Source organism: Desmodus rotundus, chromosome 13, assembly GCF_022682495.2.
Source record: "Desmodus rotundus isolate HL8 chromosome 13, HLdesRot8A.1, whole genome shotgun sequence".
NCBI lineage: Eukaryota > Metazoa > Chordata > Mammalia > Chiroptera > Phyllostomidae > Desmodus > Desmodus rotundus.
Genome location: NC_071399.1, coordinates 9247398 through 9269211, shown reverse-complemented (window position 1 = coordinate 9269211; position 21814 = coordinate 9247398). Strand labels below are relative to the sequence as shown.

General features: G+C 42.3%; 2 protein-coding genes across 10 annotated transcripts in view; one reads left to right on the top strand and one right to left on the bottom strand.

Annotated features, from left to right (window-relative positions):
- TLR3 (toll like receptor 3) overlaps positions 1-21814 on the bottom strand; it is a 402871-nt gene that overhangs the window by 169392 nt on the left and 211665 nt on the right. The window lies entirely within an intron of this gene.
- SORBS2 (sorbin and SH3 domain containing 2) overlaps positions 1-21814 on the top strand; it is a 180588-nt gene that overhangs the window by 18847 nt on the left and 139927 nt on the right. For all 7 annotated transcript variants that reach the window (XM_071220200.1, XM_053916619.2, XM_045197171.3 and 4 more), the window contains exon 2: positions 10454-10592. The gene's annotated coding sequence lies outside the window, so the exon portion shown is untranslated. The remainder of the gene's footprint in view (positions 1-10453; positions 10593-21814) is intronic.

Sequence of the window (21814 nt, the reverse complement as noted above, 5' to 3'; positions counted from 1 at the left end):
ATGAATGAGCGCCCACTGCATAGCAGGTGTTACTTGAAGAGCTTTGCATATATTCATGCATTCTCTCCTCATAACAGCCACATGAGTCAAGTATGGCCAGGATTCTTATTTTGTTAACAAGAAAACTGGAGCTCAAGGAGACTCGGGTGAGCCACACAGCTGGAGGCAGCTGAGTCAGATTCTGCAGTGGCCATCGGCCTCCAGAACCCTATTCTCAATCATTATGTGCTTGGCCAGTATGGACAGAAATGCAAACTACTTATTCCTAACTACCTCTTATAAAATGAAATGTATTCTGACATATATTCATTTCTTCAATGTATGGTACTTAATCAGAAGCCATGACATGAGCTGTGCTTAAAGTAATTTCCTCATTTGTATGTGTCTTTCGTTTGACTTAAAAGTGGGAAGTTACTGACTTCCTAATCCAACACACCTTCGCGTCTGAAAGCATTTGCCATTTCCAATACTGGAAATTTTAAAGCTTATTTAATATTCGAACTCAATGCATCACTAGCCTTGACTCTCTTTCCGAAATCACGTTCTCTAACAAAGTCCAATTCCCTCATTCAATGTAGGCTTTAAAAAGCGCAGTAAACTCCATTGCAGTGACCCCGTTCAAAGTCTCCTGAACAATGCTCTCAGGCCATGCGCACCGAGAACAGGATAAACAATGGGTTCCTGTTTTGTATTTCCTGTACATTATTACTATGTTTTTATTCCTCTTCACATCACCAATCATTAAATGTTAGTCTTAAGAAAAAGGAACTGACTTCTTGACTATATTTAGAGCCAAAAATATTCAAATGATGCAGCTCCTAGGGCTTGGAACGCCAGGGCCCTGTTTGTCACGGCAATTTTCACCCCCTTAGGGAATGGCCATGGGCCTGGAACTGGATGCCCAACCATTGCAAGGCTCGTGGTATCGTCCAGACGTTCTTTCAAAACTTCTGGAACTGTCTTTTACATGATATCTTTACGGCAGCCCTAATGGTCTACGGCGGTCTTTCGGACAGCGCGATGGGGTGAAGTTGTTCTTAGGTGATTGTGTCAGGCACATTTCTAGCTTCAAGAAACAGGTTTTCTTAAGACAGCCATTTATCCAGGGCAGGGCTGGGCTTGCCTCAGACATCAAGAATCCCTGAGTGTGTTCGACTCTGCCACCTCTCCCTTCGCATGCGCCTCCCAGAATGACATCTGCATTTCCATCAGCTAGGTGGAAGGGCAGAGGAGGCTCTGTGTTGTTACTGCGTGGGCGACGTCTCTTGCCCGTAGTTTCTTAGCCAGAACAAACTGCAAGGGGGTTGGGAGAAGGTGAGTTTTTAGATAGGTGGAGCATCGGGAGTCTGTAGTGAAGGTCAAAGCGAAAATGGGTTCTTACTAGACAGACAGCAAGCAGTGTCTGCCACAACTCTGTTAGGCATTTTATTGTTTCTTCTAAAGAGTAGTAAGTGTGGAAATAGCGACTTGATTGTATCGCTGAGAAACTTCAATCAAATGGGATCCTTACAGAAATACTTGCTGAGAAAAAGAGGGTGGAGCCCAGGTGGTTCAGGGGATCGGCTCTCTCGCGCCTCTGACGGGGGACCAGTCCAGCCCCAAGTATGAACAGAGATTTCCCCCCTTTTTTTGTAAAACTGAAATATTGTTACTCATTTCTTGATGTTCCTAACAGGCCTCTCCCAGACCATCTTCTTTCTTGTTTCCCTTTGTGACTAAGACTATTGTTGCTCTTTTTAGTAGGTTGACCTTGCTGGGTAGAGCCTTCCCTCCCTGATTTTTCTGTATCTGGCATCATAAGAGAAAGAATATTTGTAGGCCCAGGGAGCTCAACAAATGAGGCAGCTAATAGCCAGGAGTGACTGGCCCAGGGGCTTCAGCCACCCTGGGTCTCACCTGGTCACCTGACACTGAGGGGATGGGTAGGTGCTGCAGCAACATCTGTTCCCCACTCAGGACACACTGTGGGTCTCACAAAGAGGTAGGAAGGTCTGGATTAGGGGACAGAACATATTAATGTGTTTCCAGCCTGCATTCATTTGGGAGGAAGTTTTTCTTATGCATTGATATAATGAATCTACAGTTCCCTCTAAACCTTTGAATGTTGATCGATTCCTTATTGCTCTTTACTCATCCTTCATGTCTGAGCTGCAAGGCCACTGTTCTAACATTTCGTGTCTTATTTGTGGATGTGATTATCACTCTGAAGTTTACACTTGTGGTCATAGTAATGATGGAAATGTGTACAGATTGTGGGGTTCATTAGTTCATTTTCTGAATGCCTCAGAAAAGATGTATTTCGTGTGGTGCCTTGGCGATTTCAAGGTGTTTTCCAGATTTAGAACAACAAATAGTACATTGTCAAACATTCATAAGCTGTAGCAAGCATCCCTCTGCCCAGGGTAGAAGAGTTTACACAGCCTCTTCCAATACAATAGGGCAAAGGCCAGCCCCTGCCTCTGCCTCTTGCTCTGTAGCTTTGGCCACGGAAAGCTCCCCTTTCCTCTCCTGTCAAGGCCATGAGGCGCTTCGCCAGAGATCAAGATCGCGGATCTCCCAGCTTCTTGTTCAGTAATTCACCGAATGGTGGTAACTAACACACCGTAAGGGTATGAGAAGGGTTTCATGCCCCAGGAATGGCAATGGACTGACCAGGTAGCGTTGTTGGTGTGATACTTCATGGCTGTCTGTCTGTTCGTCGACTATCTTATAAACAATATCAGGTATGCCTTGCAGAGATCCAGGTGGCACCACTGTCTAGCAATGGACAGACAAATATGTAATTCTCTTAACAACCCCCATCAGAAGAATTTTTACCAGGCGCCTCAGCTAAGGGATGAGTCCACTCTAAGAGAGTACTGCCAGCTTGTGGAAAAGCTCTGGGACATGCCGTCTGAGGCACGTGACCTGATTCATTTCAATCTACTTTAGAAGATAAATGCAAATTATTAAGATAATAGAATGTATTATATCCTGAGGGGCAAACAAGTGGCATCAGCCCCTAGGACAGCTTTAAACCAAATATGTAGCAACCAAGTCATATGTTTCAGAGTCCTCTTAGTTGAAACAGCTGCTTAGTTAGAATACATTGTTTTTTGCTTTTATAGGAGAAAATACTTATTTTACAAGTTCTGACACCTATATAACAAAAATGTCATTGTGTGTTGGCTAATGCCTTCTGCAGAACTTACTTAATCGTTCGTCTACTCAACAAACACATATCGAGCACTTACTCTGTGCCAGGCACAAATACACGTGTGGGGAGTAGGTACTCTGGAAAGGGGAAATAGCAGCTTACAGGACAACAGAGGAGACATACATGAATCAACCACTCCGATAAATGCAACAGAGTTTGACCCTCAAGGGAATGAAGAATACGATTCATCAAGAGTTTAAAGCAAAAAAAAAAAACAAGAAACAAAAACTTGACTTTAACCTTGGCTGGATCAGAGAAGCCCTTCCTGAGACAAGGACACTTCAGCTGAGGGTTGAAGGAGCACAGCAGTAACTGCTGAGCATGACAGGCATTCCAGGAAGAGGGAAGAGCATTCGAGAAGGCCCTGAATGTGGCCCATCCCAGGACCCGAGAGAAGACCAGAGAGGCTGCAAGAACTGGAACTAGAGGAAAGGTTGGGAGGAATGGCTAGAGATGTGAGAAGATGCCCAATCACGTAGCGCCTTAAACAGGCCTCCTTAAGAAAGCTTACCTTGAAGATTTTTATACCATATCTAGCAACTGTGGCATATGCTCAATTTTAATAGAATATCAATATCAGGAAGAGCTGAGTCATGGTTATGTAAAATAGCAGAGGTACTTTTTAATACATATGGGACTCAGAGGGTACGTTTAAAAACAAAAGTTTCAACTAGAAAAGCGAGCTTTAACAAAGGTTTTAAGAAGCTATTTCTATATATCTCTCACATTTGATAGCTCTTCAAGTGTTCACTAAGATCACCACCTTATTTGGTGACGCCCAGTGCCCCCCGGCACAGGGGATGGCAAATCCCGACCTGAAAAACATTTGCTTCACCTCAGTAACAGGTCGTAGACATTCTTGGGCATATGATTCGACAACTTTCAAATCATCACACCTTATTGGGTGGGTGGGGGGGTGCAGATTGGGAGAGGCGCCCAATGTAATTTATGTAAGTCCAAGCAAAGCAAAGACCTTAGAGTTAGGAAGGCTTTCAGCCCAAATCCTCTGCCGTGTGCCCAGAGCACCACTGTGGGGACCTGCAGGCCAGGCCTGGAATCCCTCGGCTCGGTGTCCCATCCGAAGTGCACCTATTCCTCCTTCTGCTCTCAGCAGTGGCGGGTTCCTGGAGGCAGCCTGCAGAGGCCCGCCTATTCCTTTAAACAGCATTATCTGATCCCTTAGTCTCTACCGGACGAGAATCTGACGGCCTTTTCAATACGTCTTTGAAACTCTCGCCACTGTTCCAGGCGGTCTTGCTGCCTCTCCCTGAGCACTAAAATATCTAAGAGAATGACACATTGTTCTCCTGGAATATTAGACAATGCTAGCAAACTGACGGGGGCACGAAAGCCTTCAAACATTTATAGCGCAACTCACTTTTCAAAGGACTTCAGGGGGGTAAAAATGTAACCTAGAAAACAATATTCATGGGAAAACTGCACTCACTTCCTTCCTGCTGAGATCCTCTCAAATAATAGGAAGTGATGAGGAATCAATCGAGAATTCTGAGTTCTCCTGGGAAAAAAATCCAAACAACTCTCAAAGGACTCTCAAAATGCTTGTGTTCGAGAAACCACGCACATGGAAGTCCCTGGAAGTCATCGTGGTATCTGAAAAAAATTACTACATTCAGCCATATACGGCAACCTGTAGAGTCATTCCACTATATTTTAATTGTTTAACCAACAATAGCATTTACAGTCATCCAGACTTTTCTACATTCCTTTAAAACAAGTATTTGAATCTTCACAACCACCCAATGAGACAGGCCCTATGCTAGAGAAGGAAGCTGAGGCACAGGGAGGTGACATCACCAGGCCAGCCTTACACCAAAGTGGCAGGACCAGGACTCAAACCCAGACGCACCACCTCCAGACTCTCTTGGCTCTTTTGATCATTTTGCATTTATTTTAAAGTTTTCTGAAACAACCAACCACTTAAGTGAGAAGAAAAGCTAAAATGGTGTCTGCGGGCAGAATTGCCAGTTTGGAATGCTACCAGGGTGGGCGACTTTCTCTCTTACCGTGAAGATTTTATTGTTTTGGAGGCCATCGGGAGCACACAGTGCTCAGGGGGCCACCTGAAGAGGTCAGGGGTCATTTAGCAAACTGGCGAGATCATTCAAAATAGTGGTGCACTTATCAAAGCGTGGGTCAGAAGTGTGCTGAAGAATAACAGGCCTCTCTACTCCAAAATCCCCATCTTTCCCTGGTCCTCACAGTTGGAGAGTTAAGTTAACAAGACCCTCTCCTGAGATATAAATACCCTCTAGCACAGTGTGGTCTATGCCAACTATGCCTCAGCATACAAGGTTTTAATTCAACCAACACTTAGCCGACAACAATCTCAATTTTTATCATATGCTATGGAAGGAGAGACGGAAATGTACAACCACACCAACTTTCAACACTTCCATCCACTTTTTTCCCTCCTCATCTCTGAAAGATGGCTCCTGCTTGAGCCTCCAAGCCAATCCTCTCCTTCTGGAGAGTTCCAGAAGGGCAACATGGACCAGTCAACATGGCGGCTGGTCCTACTCATGACTTGTACCTGCATACTTATAACCAAGTCCTTATTTTTCGGAGCCAGCGTCTCTGCCCAGATAACTTGCCTAGTGTTCTATTTCCTCTGAGACCAAGGCTGTGCTCTGCTTTATTTGGTTCTGAGAGGGCAGGGACCTCTGTCAGGCCTGAGGAGGCACAGAACGCCTCTTGCCAAGCTCCCCCTGCTGGTTGTAACACCCACAACCCCTTGCTGTTGGATTCCATTGCCCCCACCATCCACTCAGGCCTTGTCCTGAAAGCACCAGACAAGCCCCCCAGCAACTGTCCCTACCTAGGAGGGACGTGCCTGGTTTCTGGATCCTGGCCCCTGTGTGTCTGACCTGGTGGGCCCCACGGCCCATCAAACTCTCAGTGCTTGCTTCTACACTCGAATCACTCAGGGAGCTTTTAGATATGCAGATGCTTGGGTTTCTTCCAGATTATGTAAAGCATACCTTCTAGAGGTAGGTCCAGGATACAGGTATTTAAAAGAATTCTCCAGATAAGTCTCATGTGTACCGAGGGACACTAACTACTTTATGTGAATTTCTTTCAAAATTCCATGTGAATGCACATAACCTGGGAATGTTGGTAGAATGTACTTGCTGGTTCAGTAGGTACGGGGGGGCGGTGCTGAGATTTTGCACCTGTGGGTAAGATACAAAGTGGCGACTTTGTTGTTGGTAAGGCTCAAGACCAGCGGCTCTCAGAGTGTGGTCGAGAACCTCCTGGGGACTTGTTAGAGATGCAAAATTTCAGGATGCTCCCCAGACCTACTGAATCAGAAACTGGGGGTGGGACCCAGAAATCCATGTTTTGACAGTCTGAGACCCACTGGCCTCGATGGCACTCCCCAGTAGAAGCTGATGCAAACCTCATATGTTATTTAACATTTTCTAGCTGTCAGTTTTAAAAAATAAAAAGAACCAGGTAAAATTAATTTTAACAAAATAACTTATTTCATCCAACATGTCATCAATAGTACCCTTTCAACAGACATAAATATAAAAACATTAATGTGGTCGTGTACATTCTTTTTCCACGCTGAGTCTTCAAAGTCCAGTGTGCCTTTTACACGTGTGTGCTGTCTCAGATCTGATTAGCCACGTTTAAGTGCTCAGTTGCCACGGGAATCTACCATATTGGACAGCAGAGTCCTAGACTTGCGGCAGCAGTAACAGCCTCAGCTTTTATTGAATGCCCACTGTGTATCTGGAGTTACTTCATCAAGCATCTTATTGCGTTATTTATGTAAGCCCTACCACCGAAGCCCGCTCTAACATAAGCATCTCCCAATTAGTTTAAATCAATTTATTTGTTTAAAAAAGAGAAAGGATTAAAGAATAGAAATAAAATAATTAACATTGCTACACTTAGTACAATTGTTAAGACATCAACCACCTATAAAAGGCATAGTAGTTGGGTAAGGAGAAAAGTCCAAATTTACTATCTTCTAACCTCTTAAAATATACCTAAAGTCCAACACGCCCTTTTCTGTGACATCAACTCTATTGAAAGGTGCTTATTGACAGGCTGGCTGACCAATGGGGATCCTTGGGGAACAAAAGAGACCTTGGGTGAGTCAGATGGCAGGAAATGATTTATCCTGAATAGAAGCAGCTGGCAGGCTCTTAATCTATTTATTCAAATGCAGATTTTGATACCAAATTACTCTAATAATAAAATCATGCACCACATAGTGACATGCAGGTCAACAATGGACCACACATACAGTGGTGGTGACAATGCCGCTGAAAAGTCCCTGTTGCCTAATGATGTCACAGCCTTCCGAATGTCATAGCAATGCATAGTGTGCTTGTGGTGATGCTGGTGTAAACAAAACTACTGATGCTGGTCATGGAAAAGTATAGCACATGCAGTTATGTACGGTACATAATACTGGATGATGAGAAATGACTATATTACTGGTTTATGTATTTACTATACTATGCTGTTATTTTAGAGTGCACTCTTTCTATTTATACAAAAAAGTTTGCTGTTAAAAAACAAAACAGAACTGAGTAAATGCGAGGATCTAAGTGGCTTTATTAAGTGATTTATGAATCAGCAGCATCCCATTCAGCGACTAGAAGGGGACTCGGCAGGCCAGGGGGTGGTGGTGTTGGGGATGGGGAGGGGTTGTGCAGAATGGAAGGTTTTTCTGGGAAGAGGGGTAGGACAAGGGAGCTATTGAAAAATGAATATTTGGGGGGCAGGACACCTTTTCTTGGGGGAAAGAGAACACTGAAGTGTTCTCCCATGCAGAGCGCCTCTTCTTTCTATAGGGATGGAGAGGGCCCATGTGACAGATTACCTGACTGGCGCTTGACCAGAAAATTCCAGACTGGCTGAGTAAGATTCCTCTTCTGGGAGAGGCTGAAACTGCAGTTAGGTCAGGCATTGCATCCAGGGTTGGCATCCTGGGCTTCTAGCGGGAGTGGTGCCATTTGGGGCCCGTGGGTTTTCCCTGCCACCGCAAAGCAGTGTGCTCTGGGACTCAGGTGGTAGCCCAGTGCATACCCTACGTTTACCCCATCTCTCGATAGCATCATTTTTCTCTTGTGCTTGATTTAATCTCAGTTGTTTTGTACAATAACTGGCGGTGCAGGTTCGTAGCCTTGGAGCAAACAGCCCAGGGGAGTAGCAGGCTGTTCGGTCTAGGTTGTGGTGAGGGCACTCTATGATGGTCACACAACCGAATCACCTGAGGACCGTTTCTCAGGAGACATCCCCACAGGGTTGTAGGTAAGTGCGAGACAGTGCACTGATGTAGAAAGCAGGCAGTTTAGAATTTAAAAACAGTGATTGATTTAGGAGTCACATAGTTCCTCTTTATAGTTGCCATAGTCTCCCTATTTTCTCAAGGAAGGCCCATTTTTCAATGTATATCCTTTTTTATTATAAACTACTTTAAGGAGGAAAAAGTAAAAGCAATTTAAAATTTTCTCTCTGAAGCTAGGCTTCTATTTTTTAAAATCAGAATTACCATTTATTATTTTGACCAATGAATGTAAATATCCTGTTTATCCTATTTTAAACTTACAGATGTTTAAGACATATTGAAATGTGATCATTTAAAATAAATGAACAGAAAAATGCGTTATTCTACAGAGAATTACTGAACTCTGTTGTATGCATATTTTAAATAAAGTTAATCTTATTTTAAAATTAAGTATTTTATATTTAAATATCTGTATAGTTTTAATATAAGTATATTATGCTGAATTAGGATTTCACTATTTCACCATAGTCCTTGAAATAGCAGTCATATCTTTTTTTTTAACATATCATACATAATCCTCAGTATTTTCCACACTCAGTTTCAGTGTCCTACTTTAATTGCAAGGAAAGAATTGGATTTGACCTGAGCATCTAGTAACCGACCTCCACCGTATTAATTATAAACTACATCACGGTGGTTTTCATACTGGACTCTGCGTAGAGTCTTCTGCCTCTCAGCAGAACTCACTGACTGCTCAGCATTTTCTTTGTGGGGAGTTGAAAGGACTCAGGGTCTCCTCTACAGAGAATAAAGGCTTTTATAAAAATACTTGAGTGTTTCCTTTGTCAGAAGTAACTAACTTTCCCTCATCGGGACACAAAAGGCAGAAGGAAGCAATGGAAAGCAGGAGTCGGTCTGAGATGCATATAGCATCTTCCTTCTGTTGTAGCATAAAGAAATTTCACCTCCAATTGCTCTGGTTTGAATAGTCTCATTGTGTGAAAAAAAGAAGCTGTAAACGTTTGTAACAGATTGTCTTAATTCTTTATTCTTGCTGCATGTGTGTGCTGCGAGCCATTGGAAGCAAGGACGCTGTTTATTTTGCCTACTCTATTTTCCAAGTGCCTGGCATAGGGTCGGTTTAAAAGTACTTGCCACAAATATTTGCAGAGGAAACGAACGCATGATTGATTGAATGAATGAATACGATTTCTAGATCTTAATTTAGAATTCTAGAAACAAAGTGAAAGGCTGCAGCTTGCTGGCCATTGTGAATTACTTCTTCATCGGCCTTTGGAGGGAGAAGCAGGGGGAATTGGTGTCTGTCTGCATCATGTCACTGAATGGTCCCCAGTCCCTGCCAACAGATAAGAAGTGTCAACAGCTTAACCAAGAAGCTTTCAAAAATAGCATACTTGATGAAACTGGAAATTTGGGTGTGTGCTAGAAATAAACCATTTGTCTTCAGTCTTAAGAAGGACAGGCTGACAACAGATATTCCTACCAGAGAGACCGAACATTTTTTAAGACCCGGATATAAACAAGCAAGAAAATATCAGATTTGCAGCCTTCCCTCTCAAGAGGCATCAATGGAACATCTTATTTTTGATGAATCAGGTAAATCATTTTGAAAACTTGAGGATTATGGCAGGGCACAGTGTTTCTTTAAGATTCCAGTCAAGTGGGGTTTTTTTTGTTGTTGTTGTTTGTTTGTTTTCAAGAGTTCTGGGCAGTTTTCCTCAAACTTTAAATGAATATTTGCACAGCAAACCCAGTGGCTGTGGGTTTCCTGGTTTGTGCCCTCCCCCTCCCCGGTAGGGGTTGGGGGGTGTGGCGATTCAGGCTCGCTGTTTTCACCCCTTCAGAGTCCACTCCGGCTGCTGTTAATGCTGAAAATAGCTCCAATGCTCTCAGAACGGTAGCACCACCCAGCAGCTGGGATTCCTTCCCTCTCTTATTTGCCTTCTCTCTTGCCTTTTTCCCTCCTTCAGACACTTGGATTGGACTTAATCTGAAATCTCTGGAGTTCAAGACCTTTTAAACAGGGCTAAACAAACAATCTCTACATGTAAAGGCCACTGACACCGACTTCCTCTGTTCAGAGCCACGGTTGGACCCAGCTGCCTGGAGGTAAGAGTTTTCATTCTGGAGCTCTTTCATTGGCTTAGGATACGTTTATGACTAATGGTTTTTAGATGGATTATTTATAGTGAAAATACGCCGGGGCTGTGAACGACCTCCAGGTGAACACGGTGTTCCCGAATACAGCAGGAGCATCCGTGCACTTGGGGGGCTGGAATTTCAAGCGGCACTTAATCACACTGGCCTGCAGCAGCGACCCGCCTGTCCCTGCTGCCGCCCCAGACCTCCAGTCACCCCTGACTGCAGGGCAGCGTGCCTGCTTCTGAGACATCACACTTTTGTTGTTAGACGGCTTACTCATGTCTAACTTTCTAAGGGCATTTTTTTTAAGGAAAAGATGCAACCACCTGAGTAAAGAAAACCTGTTAGTGATTGTTCTCCAAGGACAGTGAGCAAGCTGTGTTTTATGTCGGCCTTTGACCAGTCACTCTTCGTTCATTCCTCGGGCGGAATTACAGCAGTGTGTGTGTTTGTGTTGCTTGTTGTGTGGCCCTGGCACACTCGGACGGGAGCAGTCCTTACCTCGCTGAAAGTCTCTCGCTGGCAGGTTTCTCTCATATGACACTATGACATTCTGGGCAGTTTCCCGTGCCTCCCACCCACCCATCCTCATGCTTGTGCTGACCATTTTGCAAAGTACTTTGATCTGTGGACTTTAACTTCAAACACAACATTTACTTTGATTGTGGGTATTTACTGTGGCCAGGAAAAAGTCTTTTTTTTTTTTTGTATGCTTTTAAATCTTTTTCTTTAAATAATCCATTGAGCTTTGGCTTTCTCTTGCTGGTACGTCTCAGGTGTTGCTTGTACAGGGACCCCAACTGCAAGATTCTCTCACCATGGAGACTGTGGGCAAATTCTGCTTCCCTGCAGGCAGCCAAGGACAGTGCAGAGTCTGATTCTATCAGCCCCTCACTTGATGGCTGCCTCAGAATTACCATGTGCCTCAGGGCCTAACTCATGCTTTTTTTACACGGCTCAGAAATCCTTGGTATTCACTGATGCTCGGTTCCAAAAAAGTTTATTGATATCATAGTTCACATGTCAAAAGTAAGCACGGATTTTAAACACACAGTGATTTCCTGGGTAACTTGCCAAAAAAAAAAAAAAAAGACAGGAAATTTTAAAAAAGGAAAAGTAGGAAAATTAAAAAAAAAAAAAAACTCTGTAACCAAAAGTCTGTTATGTGAGTGAAACTTCTGCTGAATGAGGGATAAGGAATGAAAAAAATGCATGTCCTAAAATAGTCATTGTAGCACTTTCTAGCCATTCAGTCAACTTTTAAATGCTGTCTTTAAAGAAGATTTCTGTGTATTATTATACTTGTTTATTGCCCTTTTCTTCCTCACCCCAAGCAGAGAGAGAGGTTATTTTCAGTCCTCAACCAGCTACTCAGTCCGACTTTCCTGGCAAACTGTCCCATCTGTTCTGTTGGAGGCTAGGGCCGGAAGGAGCCTGGTCCTATTGGGAGACTGTTTAAGTCCCTGTCGAGGGCTGTGGCTCCTTAGAGCTCCCTGTGTTCCACACCTTGCTGACAAGGAAGCAAGTGGCCACAGAGATTTCAGAGGGGAGGAGCTAGGGAGAAGTGCTGGGAGAGGTTCTAGGTGCAACAGTGTATCTAGAATTTGGACTAATAGTTGGAAAACTTACAGATGATCAGTCCAATTTTTATTTCCAAAATCTGCACACTTCATTGCCACCCCCCACCTTCAAATCTGCATTTTAAGCAGTCGGAAATTTAAACCCTCCAGTTTTTTCGAGCATGTTCTTCCCTGCCTTTGGGGATCCAGAGTAGTCTCCCCCTTAGTATTAGGAAGCCCTGGTGCGGCATCATCGCTGAGTGCAAACGTACTGTTTCAGGCAACACAAGTTCAGGTGCACCAGGATGAAATGGGTTTGGAAGGGGGTAGACAGCCATTCCATTCGCGGGCAAGCCACTGTTTCCTATGTTGCTGTTGTTGTTTTCTTGTGTCTCTCTCTTTACCCCTGAACTCTAAAACTTTGGATTGTTTGAATGTGAAACTCAGGGTGAAACCCAGCCAAAGCCACTGAGTTTCACACAGGTTCCACATGAAAGAAGTATTTTCCCCAGCCTTGCTCGAAACTTGGCCCGTGTTTTGCCAAAAGTTTCATAAATGTCAGTGAGCCTGGATTTGAAACATAATCCAAAGGCAGGTGACTTCAAGCGACTTTGAGGCTTAACTGTGTAAGTATAGAATCTGTCAAACAAGGACGTCTCTTATTTTCATATCTTCATTGTAATTTCATGTGTACACACAGTTTTTCCCAATAAACTCCCATTGGTTCTATGATGTTTGAAAGCCAGGTTCAATCCTAATATGAATCTTTATAGCTGTGGTATTTAAGCATTGGCAAATACAAGCGTGCATTTTGAATTCCTACCCAGTCTGAACCACAGTGGTGTGAACATGTTGGTGTAATTCAGCTGAAGGAAGTCCCAGGAGAGCCGTGGAATGTCTTTCTTTGCTTAAATATACCTCTGTGCTCATGAGGAACAAACAGTAACATTTTGTCCTGGTCTATCCGCTCGACAGTGTGCTTTTTGTTCGCTCTCCAAAGGTGGTGTCAAATATATTGGTGGAAAAAAATAATAAACTTCCCAATATATTTTTTTTGCCTGCTCAAGTGATATACTCCTAGGGAACATTGTAAGCATTGAAAGATTCAGTGCTGTTACTTGTAACGTATACCGAGAATAAAGGAGTACTCAGCAGAGCCGAGGTCCTTCAGAAAAGCTTGGTGACTTAGAGCTATGTGTGTGCTAATGGTCAGACAGGGCACAGTGATGAAGGGGAGTGTTTTTTGGATGGGGGTAGGGGTGGGTAGAGAGGAAAGCGGATTTGTAAACTTTGCTCAGCAAACCTGCCACATATAAAACAAAAAGAATCAGGCCCAGGATCCGAAAACATTCCTTTCTTTTCTTGATCATCTGAATTTGTGTTGGCTGAATACTGCATTTTTTTTTGGTATTATTTTTCGTACTGAGGGCACCAAAGATTATGTCCTGATCATAGGATTCCTGAAACGGCAAGTTCCCTCCGGTGAAAACAGGACCAGGTGGGAGACCTGCGCAGTGGTACCCAAACCTGCAGGAGCCGGTGTCCGAAGGGTGTGCACGGATCTAATGCCCACCGGAGACGCTGAGCTCAGGAAACCATGGTCTGACGTGTCATTTTATTCGTTGGAGGCTTTCTGAACCCATTTGAAGAATTTTCATGAAAATGAACTTGTGACCTCACTCAAGATGTCGTCAGACTCTTGTTTAGTGAGATTTATAGTTATGGATTATAAAATTAAATTGTCATCAAATTTCCTTTTGAAAAGCGTGTGGTCCTATGTTTGCTTAACAAAATAGGCCTTTGATGAAAGACACAGCTTGCATTTTAGCAGGTGACTTGCACAATGACCGTAATGGGCCCCATACTAAGTGAAGGGTTTGAAGACCGCACAAGGACAGAACTCGCGGGGCCCCGTGTGGAGTAGCTGCGCGTCCACGCCGACTCACTAGTGCGGCGTTGGCGGGGTGGCGTTTATGGATTGTCAGTCGGCAGCTGCTGACACCTCGATGTGGTATCGAGAGACAATCTTCCTTGCTTTTTCAAACTCACAGGCGACACGTTGCCCTTGCCTGCTCCCCTGTCCGTCATTTGGAAACAAATTCAATTAAACAGGGTCAAATCTGGTTTTTTATTGTTAATTTTGCTGGGAGATTCAAAGTCTTAGATGGGGTCCTCAAAAGTCTTAAATGAAGTAAGTCTTAAAGGGCAGAAATCGGTTGTTTCTTCCTTAAACGAATGTAAGGATATCCTGCATTATTTAAAATGCCAGCAATGAGGGCCAGTCAGTGAACTTGGGGTTCTGTCACTAAGCCCTCCACCAACTGTGCGGCGAGAACTGTGCCACAGTCGGGTGAATGGTCCGGCGGGACAGCCAGGTGACAGCAGTTGCTGTCGGACCACAGAGCTGGGGCTGGGAGTCGGGCATCTCCAGTGCTTGAAAATCAGAGATGCTCTCCCAGAGGGAAAAACTACATTTGAATTGGGATTTCGTGTCACATAAGAGGGAGTTCAGATGGAAGAGGGGTGACGTGACTAAAGACTCAGACGAGAGACAACTCAGCCCTCAGAGAATACCCAGACATCTGGTAGAGCACGAACTTGGGTCTGATGGGCGTGTCCCTGGAAAGGTGTATATTGGGTTGGCGTTCACTGATTGAGAAGAAAATCCTCACAATTAGGTCCATATGTGAGTGTAGTGCTGATCGGTGTTCAAAGTGATGAGAGAGATGAGACACTGGATAGTCCCTGCTCGGGAGATGTCGCTGAGAAGAAGCAGACAAAGGTGAGAGTAGTGGAAATGGGGGGAGATCAGCTGGTGCGGAGCGGGAGGCATCAGGACCGCTCAGAACTGCCCTCCAGCTAGACTTTGCCTGGACACTAAGACTCTACCTGCGCCTGAAATTTCACTTCATATTCGGTATTATCACAGATACGTTATATTTTTATTGCTTCATCTAACGCATAGGTACATCACATTCAATAACTACTTTGTCTTAATCATCTGTAGTAACATAGGGCGGAATTACTGTTAATATGGGGCTGTTGGTGCAGGCTCCCACGCCCAGGGTACAGGTGCGGACGCCGACACCCAGGGCCGTTGCTGCGTCCGCTGCTTTGTATCCTGAGTAAAGAGCAAATGCTGGATTGACTCTCGTGTCAGGGTCTTTCCGAGTGTGCCATGCCACCCAGTTATAAAATACAAATACACAGAACAGATGAGAAATAATAGCCAAAGAATGCCTGACAAGAAAGCTCTTGGTCCAAGCAATACAGGAAGTATTTTCTAATCATAGCAAGTTTGGATTTTCTGTACTTCATTAAGAGAGAAACATAAGCAGAAGGGAGATGAGGATTACAGAGAAAGACGTGAATGTGCCAACAGTATTTATGAACCGAGAGCTATGAGCTGGCCAATTGAAACAAAAGACACAGAACAGCAGAAGGAATCGGGTTAGTAACTTGATACAGTGTAAATAAAATGTGTACTCTCTTATGAAGACTCAGCTTAATACTAAAAAGGACAGAAAGGAAATCCTTGTTCTAAAGATAAATTTGGGCCTGAAAAAAAGAAATTGGATTTAGTTTAATGAGAAAACACATGTACACCACGTGCTGTTAAAGCATTGTGATTTGGTTACTTTGACTGCTGTTGCGTACGCTGGTCCAAGAACAGCTTTGAATTGGTTTAATTCTGGCGGGGCCATTGGTTTTGACATGTTTTCAGCCCAGTGGTACTTCCCTCCTTCCATTTTGCAAACCTAAGAAATTTGGTTGGTTTCGAATTTATCTCCAAGTAGTAGTGTTCAGAAATTTTGTGTTTTTTAAACTAGCCATTTCAATACTTTGAAACTATGCAGCACTCAATTTTTAGAACAAATCCTTAATGTTAAAGACTTCCAACGATGTTGAAATAGTTGTAAATGGGTACGTTATATGTAAATTTAATGAAGATACAACCAAGTACAGTTAAGATAGAGCTTTGATCTATAGGTGAAGAATATTTTCTTTTCCACATTACCATTTTTACTATGAAAGTATTCACTTAGAAAACAAAAAGTCGTTCTGATACTGAGACTAAAGACCATGGTTAAGAACGGAAAACTATCCAAAAACAAATCGGGCTACGTAAATGGGCAGTTAGATTAGAACCACATCCTGTGGTAGCAGCAGAGCTAAGTGCTGGAAGGCGTGGCCTGGCGTCTGGGTACCTTCGTGTGCACATCTGTAAATAGGCTCGACTGTGAGCTGGTGCAGAGGCTTCAGCAGGAAAGTGTCGGAGATAAAGAAGGAGGTTTTCCGCCAATGCAAGAAGGGTGTTGAATGTCAAGGATCTAGCGCTCATTCTGAAACCGGAGGGGTTGTTGCCCCTGACTGAGCAGGGCAGTAAAATGCTAACTTTGGGAAGAAGTCAATAGCTTTATCACTTCTTAGTGGTTGAGTTTGAGTAAGAAATCAAATTCCTTAGCATAAAAAATCATTCTATAACTTAAAATATAAATCACTTTACATTTTTATTTTAGTCAAATATAAAATTTTAACAATCATTTTCTCTTATTAATGTACTTATAATTTGTCTTATAATTTGAAATATGTTATTTACATATATGTAAACAATTGTTTACAAAATTGTTTAAAATAAAAATTTATAGTTTACTATTACTATTTCTCACAAAATTAAATCATTAAAACTTGCTTTTTGTATCACTTATGATCACTTTTATTCAAGGCAGAATAAAAACAAAATTAGATGCAAACCAGTTTGTAAAATGTGTATTACTGTCACAGAAGATTGTAGTTTATAATATAAACTTCTTAAGAGCCAGGTAAAAGAATAAAAAACTAAGTGAAATGATAAATTCAGTTAGAGACAATTTTTGTAGAAAGAATAATAAAAGTCATTTCTCATAAAAAAAATTAAGATGATTACTAGTCTTCAATACAAAATACATTTTTAGCATGTGTTTAAGCAACTTCAAGAATCAGCAGATGTATTTCATGTTCCAGAATTAATTTATAGTCAGCACTCGAGTTCTCCCTGCCGCACGTGGCGAGAGCCCGCACGTGCGAACCTCAGCTCGTGTAAAAACGTGCACGGACTTGTCTGGAAACTGATAATTTTTATGCCAAGGTGAGAAAACTTGACTGCAGTTAAGATTTTTGCCCTTCTTACCTTATCTATTTTGAATATTGAAATTAAACAAAAAGCATGGAGCATTAAAAATCACTTGCGTGCACCTCATAATTTTATCTATTCACATACATCCTTCTGCTAATCAATATTCTGAATGACTAAATGAGAACATATGAGTACAAACACTTGGCAGAAGACCATTTTCTATAGCTTGGTACATTTAACACTTGGCTGTGCTTATTAAGAAGAACAATCTATGTATAATAAATCAGAAAGGAAGGAAATTATGAGTTTCCCAGTAGAACCAAACAGTGTTTTAAGTGACCACAGATGATGACTTTTACTGTCTTAAACAATTTCATATTTACAAATGAAATATTGTCAAAAGGACCTTTGTATGTTGCTTCATTCATTTATTGCTTCAGGACTCATGGGCTTGAGGTTTAAAACTTATGCTTTAAACTTGGAATATAGACCAATCTCAATGCAAAAAACATCGATAAAATCTAAAATAACCTTCCAAGAAAAAAATTCACAACCAAACAGAGGAAGAAATTGCTTTAACTTAAAAAAAAGAGCAACAAATAAAAACCTATATCATAAGAGTGCACAGAAATATATGGGTTGAAAAATAAGAAATTAAGGTAATGGTTACCTCTGGAGGCAGGAAGGTTATCCAATCAGAGAGGTATCCAACAGGCTTTAACTGAGTTCAAAATGTCTTATATTTTAAGATGAATAATGGGCACATGTATATTTTTATATTATTCTTTTTATCTTTTAAACACCTGAAGAGACCTGCATCAAAAAGTCTTTTTCCTTTATCTCCCACGCCTTAAATCTAAGATGTTCTATATACCAGAATAAATATCTCAGCTGCTGCTATTGAGAGAAAGTATTCATTTTTTTTAACTTAAAATTTTTTTAGATTTTCTAAAAATTTACAAAGAGGAAATAAGACAACTCTTATCATGTTTAGGCTATATTTCTACATTTTTTGCCTAGGGCCCAAAACTTCTACAAATGGTGAACTCGAAAAGAAAATGAAGTTCGTTCTTCAGCAGACAAGTGTATATTGTCAGCCTCCACTGAAGATCGCTTCTGCGGTGTGTGCCATTCCACAAGGCGTTGTTACAAATAACTCTTAGACCCTACTAAACGTGTCATCTACTCCTTAAATTATTAAGTCATTTGGCACCATGCTTCAGGAGAACTGTAATGGGGTTTGAATAAAGTAGTGAATAAGCTTACTGTAGCCTCCTGTTTTAGGATGCTCTGTGCAATGAATGTGTGAAAAGTGATTTTACATGGGGAGCCTCCCCTGCAGGGACCACAGGGCCATAAGGGCAGTGACACAGGTCAGTGAACAGGGAGGGCACTGTGCCAGGCGAGGACAGCTTATGTTCTATATGGAGGCTTCCCTCTGTGACTTAATAACACATTTCCTGGAACTTACTTTATTCAAAAGATTTACCCACACACAACTATTCCTTAAGTCCACACTTAACGCTTCTTTGATATCGGGGGGCGGAGGGGACCTAGTGACTTTTCATTACCATTCAGCAAGAATCAATGCTTAACTTTGAGAATTTTTGTTCTGGTGATTTCTGTTTGTTTCATGCATAGAGTCATCCCACTGTGCTAACATGGGAAAGCTGGAAGATGACCCTGTGTTGTAAAGAGTTTTGGCAAATCGTGGGTAATACTGAATGATTATTTTCCATTCTTTTTTTATGCCATTTTTCAGGTAGCCTGAAGATTCAGCATAAGCCAAAAGTTCATAATTTTAAATCATAAAATTCAAGGAAAGAGATTTTCTATATTTTTAGGTAAAATCCATGAAAGTCTATAAAAATTTTTGAACGGGAAATGAACACATTGGGAAAAACTGAAGTTTCTAGTAACACAGAGAGTACCTTTGAATTTCCTCATGTCATCGGTACTAAAGCTGAGAAACCAAATAGTGCATAATCGGCACGAAGTACTCTTTGTAAACAAATGTGAGAACACCTTCCAATTAGACATGGTTGATTCTCTGGCCTCCATCAGAATCTCTTCTCCTTTGCCTCCGGGACACGAGGGTTTCCCTCCAATCTCTGATTCCTCCTGAATTCCACCTACAGGTGCCTCTTTCTTTGCTTGTCCTTAAAGCTATTCTCTTGGGTTCAGTCACTCCTATCCAATCTCCCCAGAGTTCAGCTGTTTCCTCCTTTACGACAATCCCAGAATCTGGGTCTCTACCCCTGATCTTTCTCCGGAGTTCCAGACTCCCATTTCCAAGTGACTGGTAAACATCGCATTTGAATGTGCTGCAAACCTCAAGTTCAGTAGGTCAAAAACCCATGGTCTTCCAGCGCCCAGCCTGCTCTTCTTCCCCAGAGCCCTATCTTCATAACTGTCACCTGATTACTCAGGACTAGCATCTTGAGCATACAGATTTTTAACAGACCCATTGATTCCACCTGATGCACATCCTCAGTATCCCCCACTGGCCTAACTAAAAGGCTGCTGAAACATTCTTGATTAGGATTTCTCAGGAAAGTCCTAACCATCCCTTCCGTCCATTCTGTCTGCCTTCCAGTCTCACCCCTTGAGGCCAGAATTATTTTATCAAAATAAACACGCTTTGCATGTAGACTTCCCATCTCCCAAACTCCATATCCAATAACAAATACATTCACTTTGCTTTCTCTTCAGGCATTAGGGACCAAGAAAGATTACCATGTCAACCGAAGGAAGCCAATTCAGCACATGATGTTGAAACATAAATAGCCCTGTGTTTTCCCACATAAAAGGAGAACTGGCAACTTTTCCAGACTCAGTAGTAAGGAAGGGGTGTGGCCCGTGGTGCCAGGCGTGGAGCAGAGATCCAATGTCAGGCCTGGTACTTATCTCAAAGAACACTTCCCCTCAGATTCTCCTTCTGCTGGAGAGATGACTGTGTTCACAGATGGCCCGCTTCATTGCCACTGTGTGCCGACCGGATGCTGGTATGCAAATGCTGGCTGATGGGCGTTTTGTTATCGTGCTATAGTCCGAATTCGAAGCTTTAAGCTACTAACTCCATATGGTGCATGTGTGACAGTGACAGGCGTCTCTAAGAAATCAAGGACTGAAGCATATAAAACTAGAGCCTTGTGACAATGTTCCTTCTCATTGAAGATGAAATTGCTTAAGGCATGAAAAGTCGTCTGTGAACACTTAAAACAGTTTTTGGTTTTAGTAGTCAAGTCCTAATTTCCTTCCTTTCTAATTTACATGTAAAATCATTTGTCTTAAATAGAAGCACAGCCAAGTGTTAAATGTTCCAAGCCATAATGTTCAGTAAAAAAATATAAAAACAAGGGATGGAATCATATCCTGGGACAGCACAAAGGCCCCACTCATTGAATTACTACTGTAATTATAGTAAATATAACTTGATCTGATTAGCATGATACAAAGGATGAAATTCTAAATACCAGTCCTCAGGATCTTTAACATTTACGGCATCATTGATCCTTATGCCATTTAACCAATAATCATTTGTTGAGAGTCAGTGCCATGTCCTGGCCTCTGGGGCTGTCAGGCACTGGGGACGAGTCTTTCCCCTTGTCATGAGGCTTACAGTGCAGTAGGAGACAGTTGCTGAAAGGTAATTGACCAAGTAGCCACATGATTGAAACTGTAATAAGAGCTGTGACAGAAAGAAGCAGTAGGTGATGAGCAGAATCCACATTTTTGAGAACCAAAGGTCAATGACATCAAGACTTCTAGATGTGGGTTTTCGTGAAGTATCGGGAAGATGAATTACTTTGGGGGAGAGGAGGCATAGCACTGTGCTGAGCACAAGGGCTCCCTTAGTCAATAGCCAAGAAGGAAGAGCAAAGAGATGTGGCCACGATTCCTCTAAAAACCGGTATGTCAGGCATCACCGTGAACACCCGCTCCCTAAACACAGGTGGATTCATGGAGTGGCCCTTGCCTCTGGGGGAAGTCTCTTTAGAGTGACAGCTAGCTGTACTAGTGTATACAAACTCTCCACGAACTAGAGAGACTGTGGTATTTGCTCCTGTCTAAATGTGGAAGGCGTTTGATTTCTGAACTGATCTGTGAGAGAAGAATGTGACTTTGAGAAAATTAACTTGAGTTTTGAGTAAGAATTTTCAAGATAAACAACCAAGGAAATGTCCAACAGAGGGATATTGAAATGAAATTTCTCAATGAATAAAGACCTTACTGATTGCAGGTATGAATTCAAGTATTCTGACCCCTGTTCAGGTGTTTGTTTTGCAGCATATATGGAGTTGAAAGTGAAAGGAAATGTTTAAAGTTTTCTTCCTCACTTTGAACTACATTTCAAAGAAATACATAATTTTGAGGTAAAAGATATTTCTTCCACCGACCAACACAAATGTGTGTGTTTAGTGTGTGTGTATGTGTGTGTGTGTGTGTGTGAATTAAACCTTCTGGTTGGGTTATATTTGTTGATTTTTATTATGTAACTGAGATAACAACAA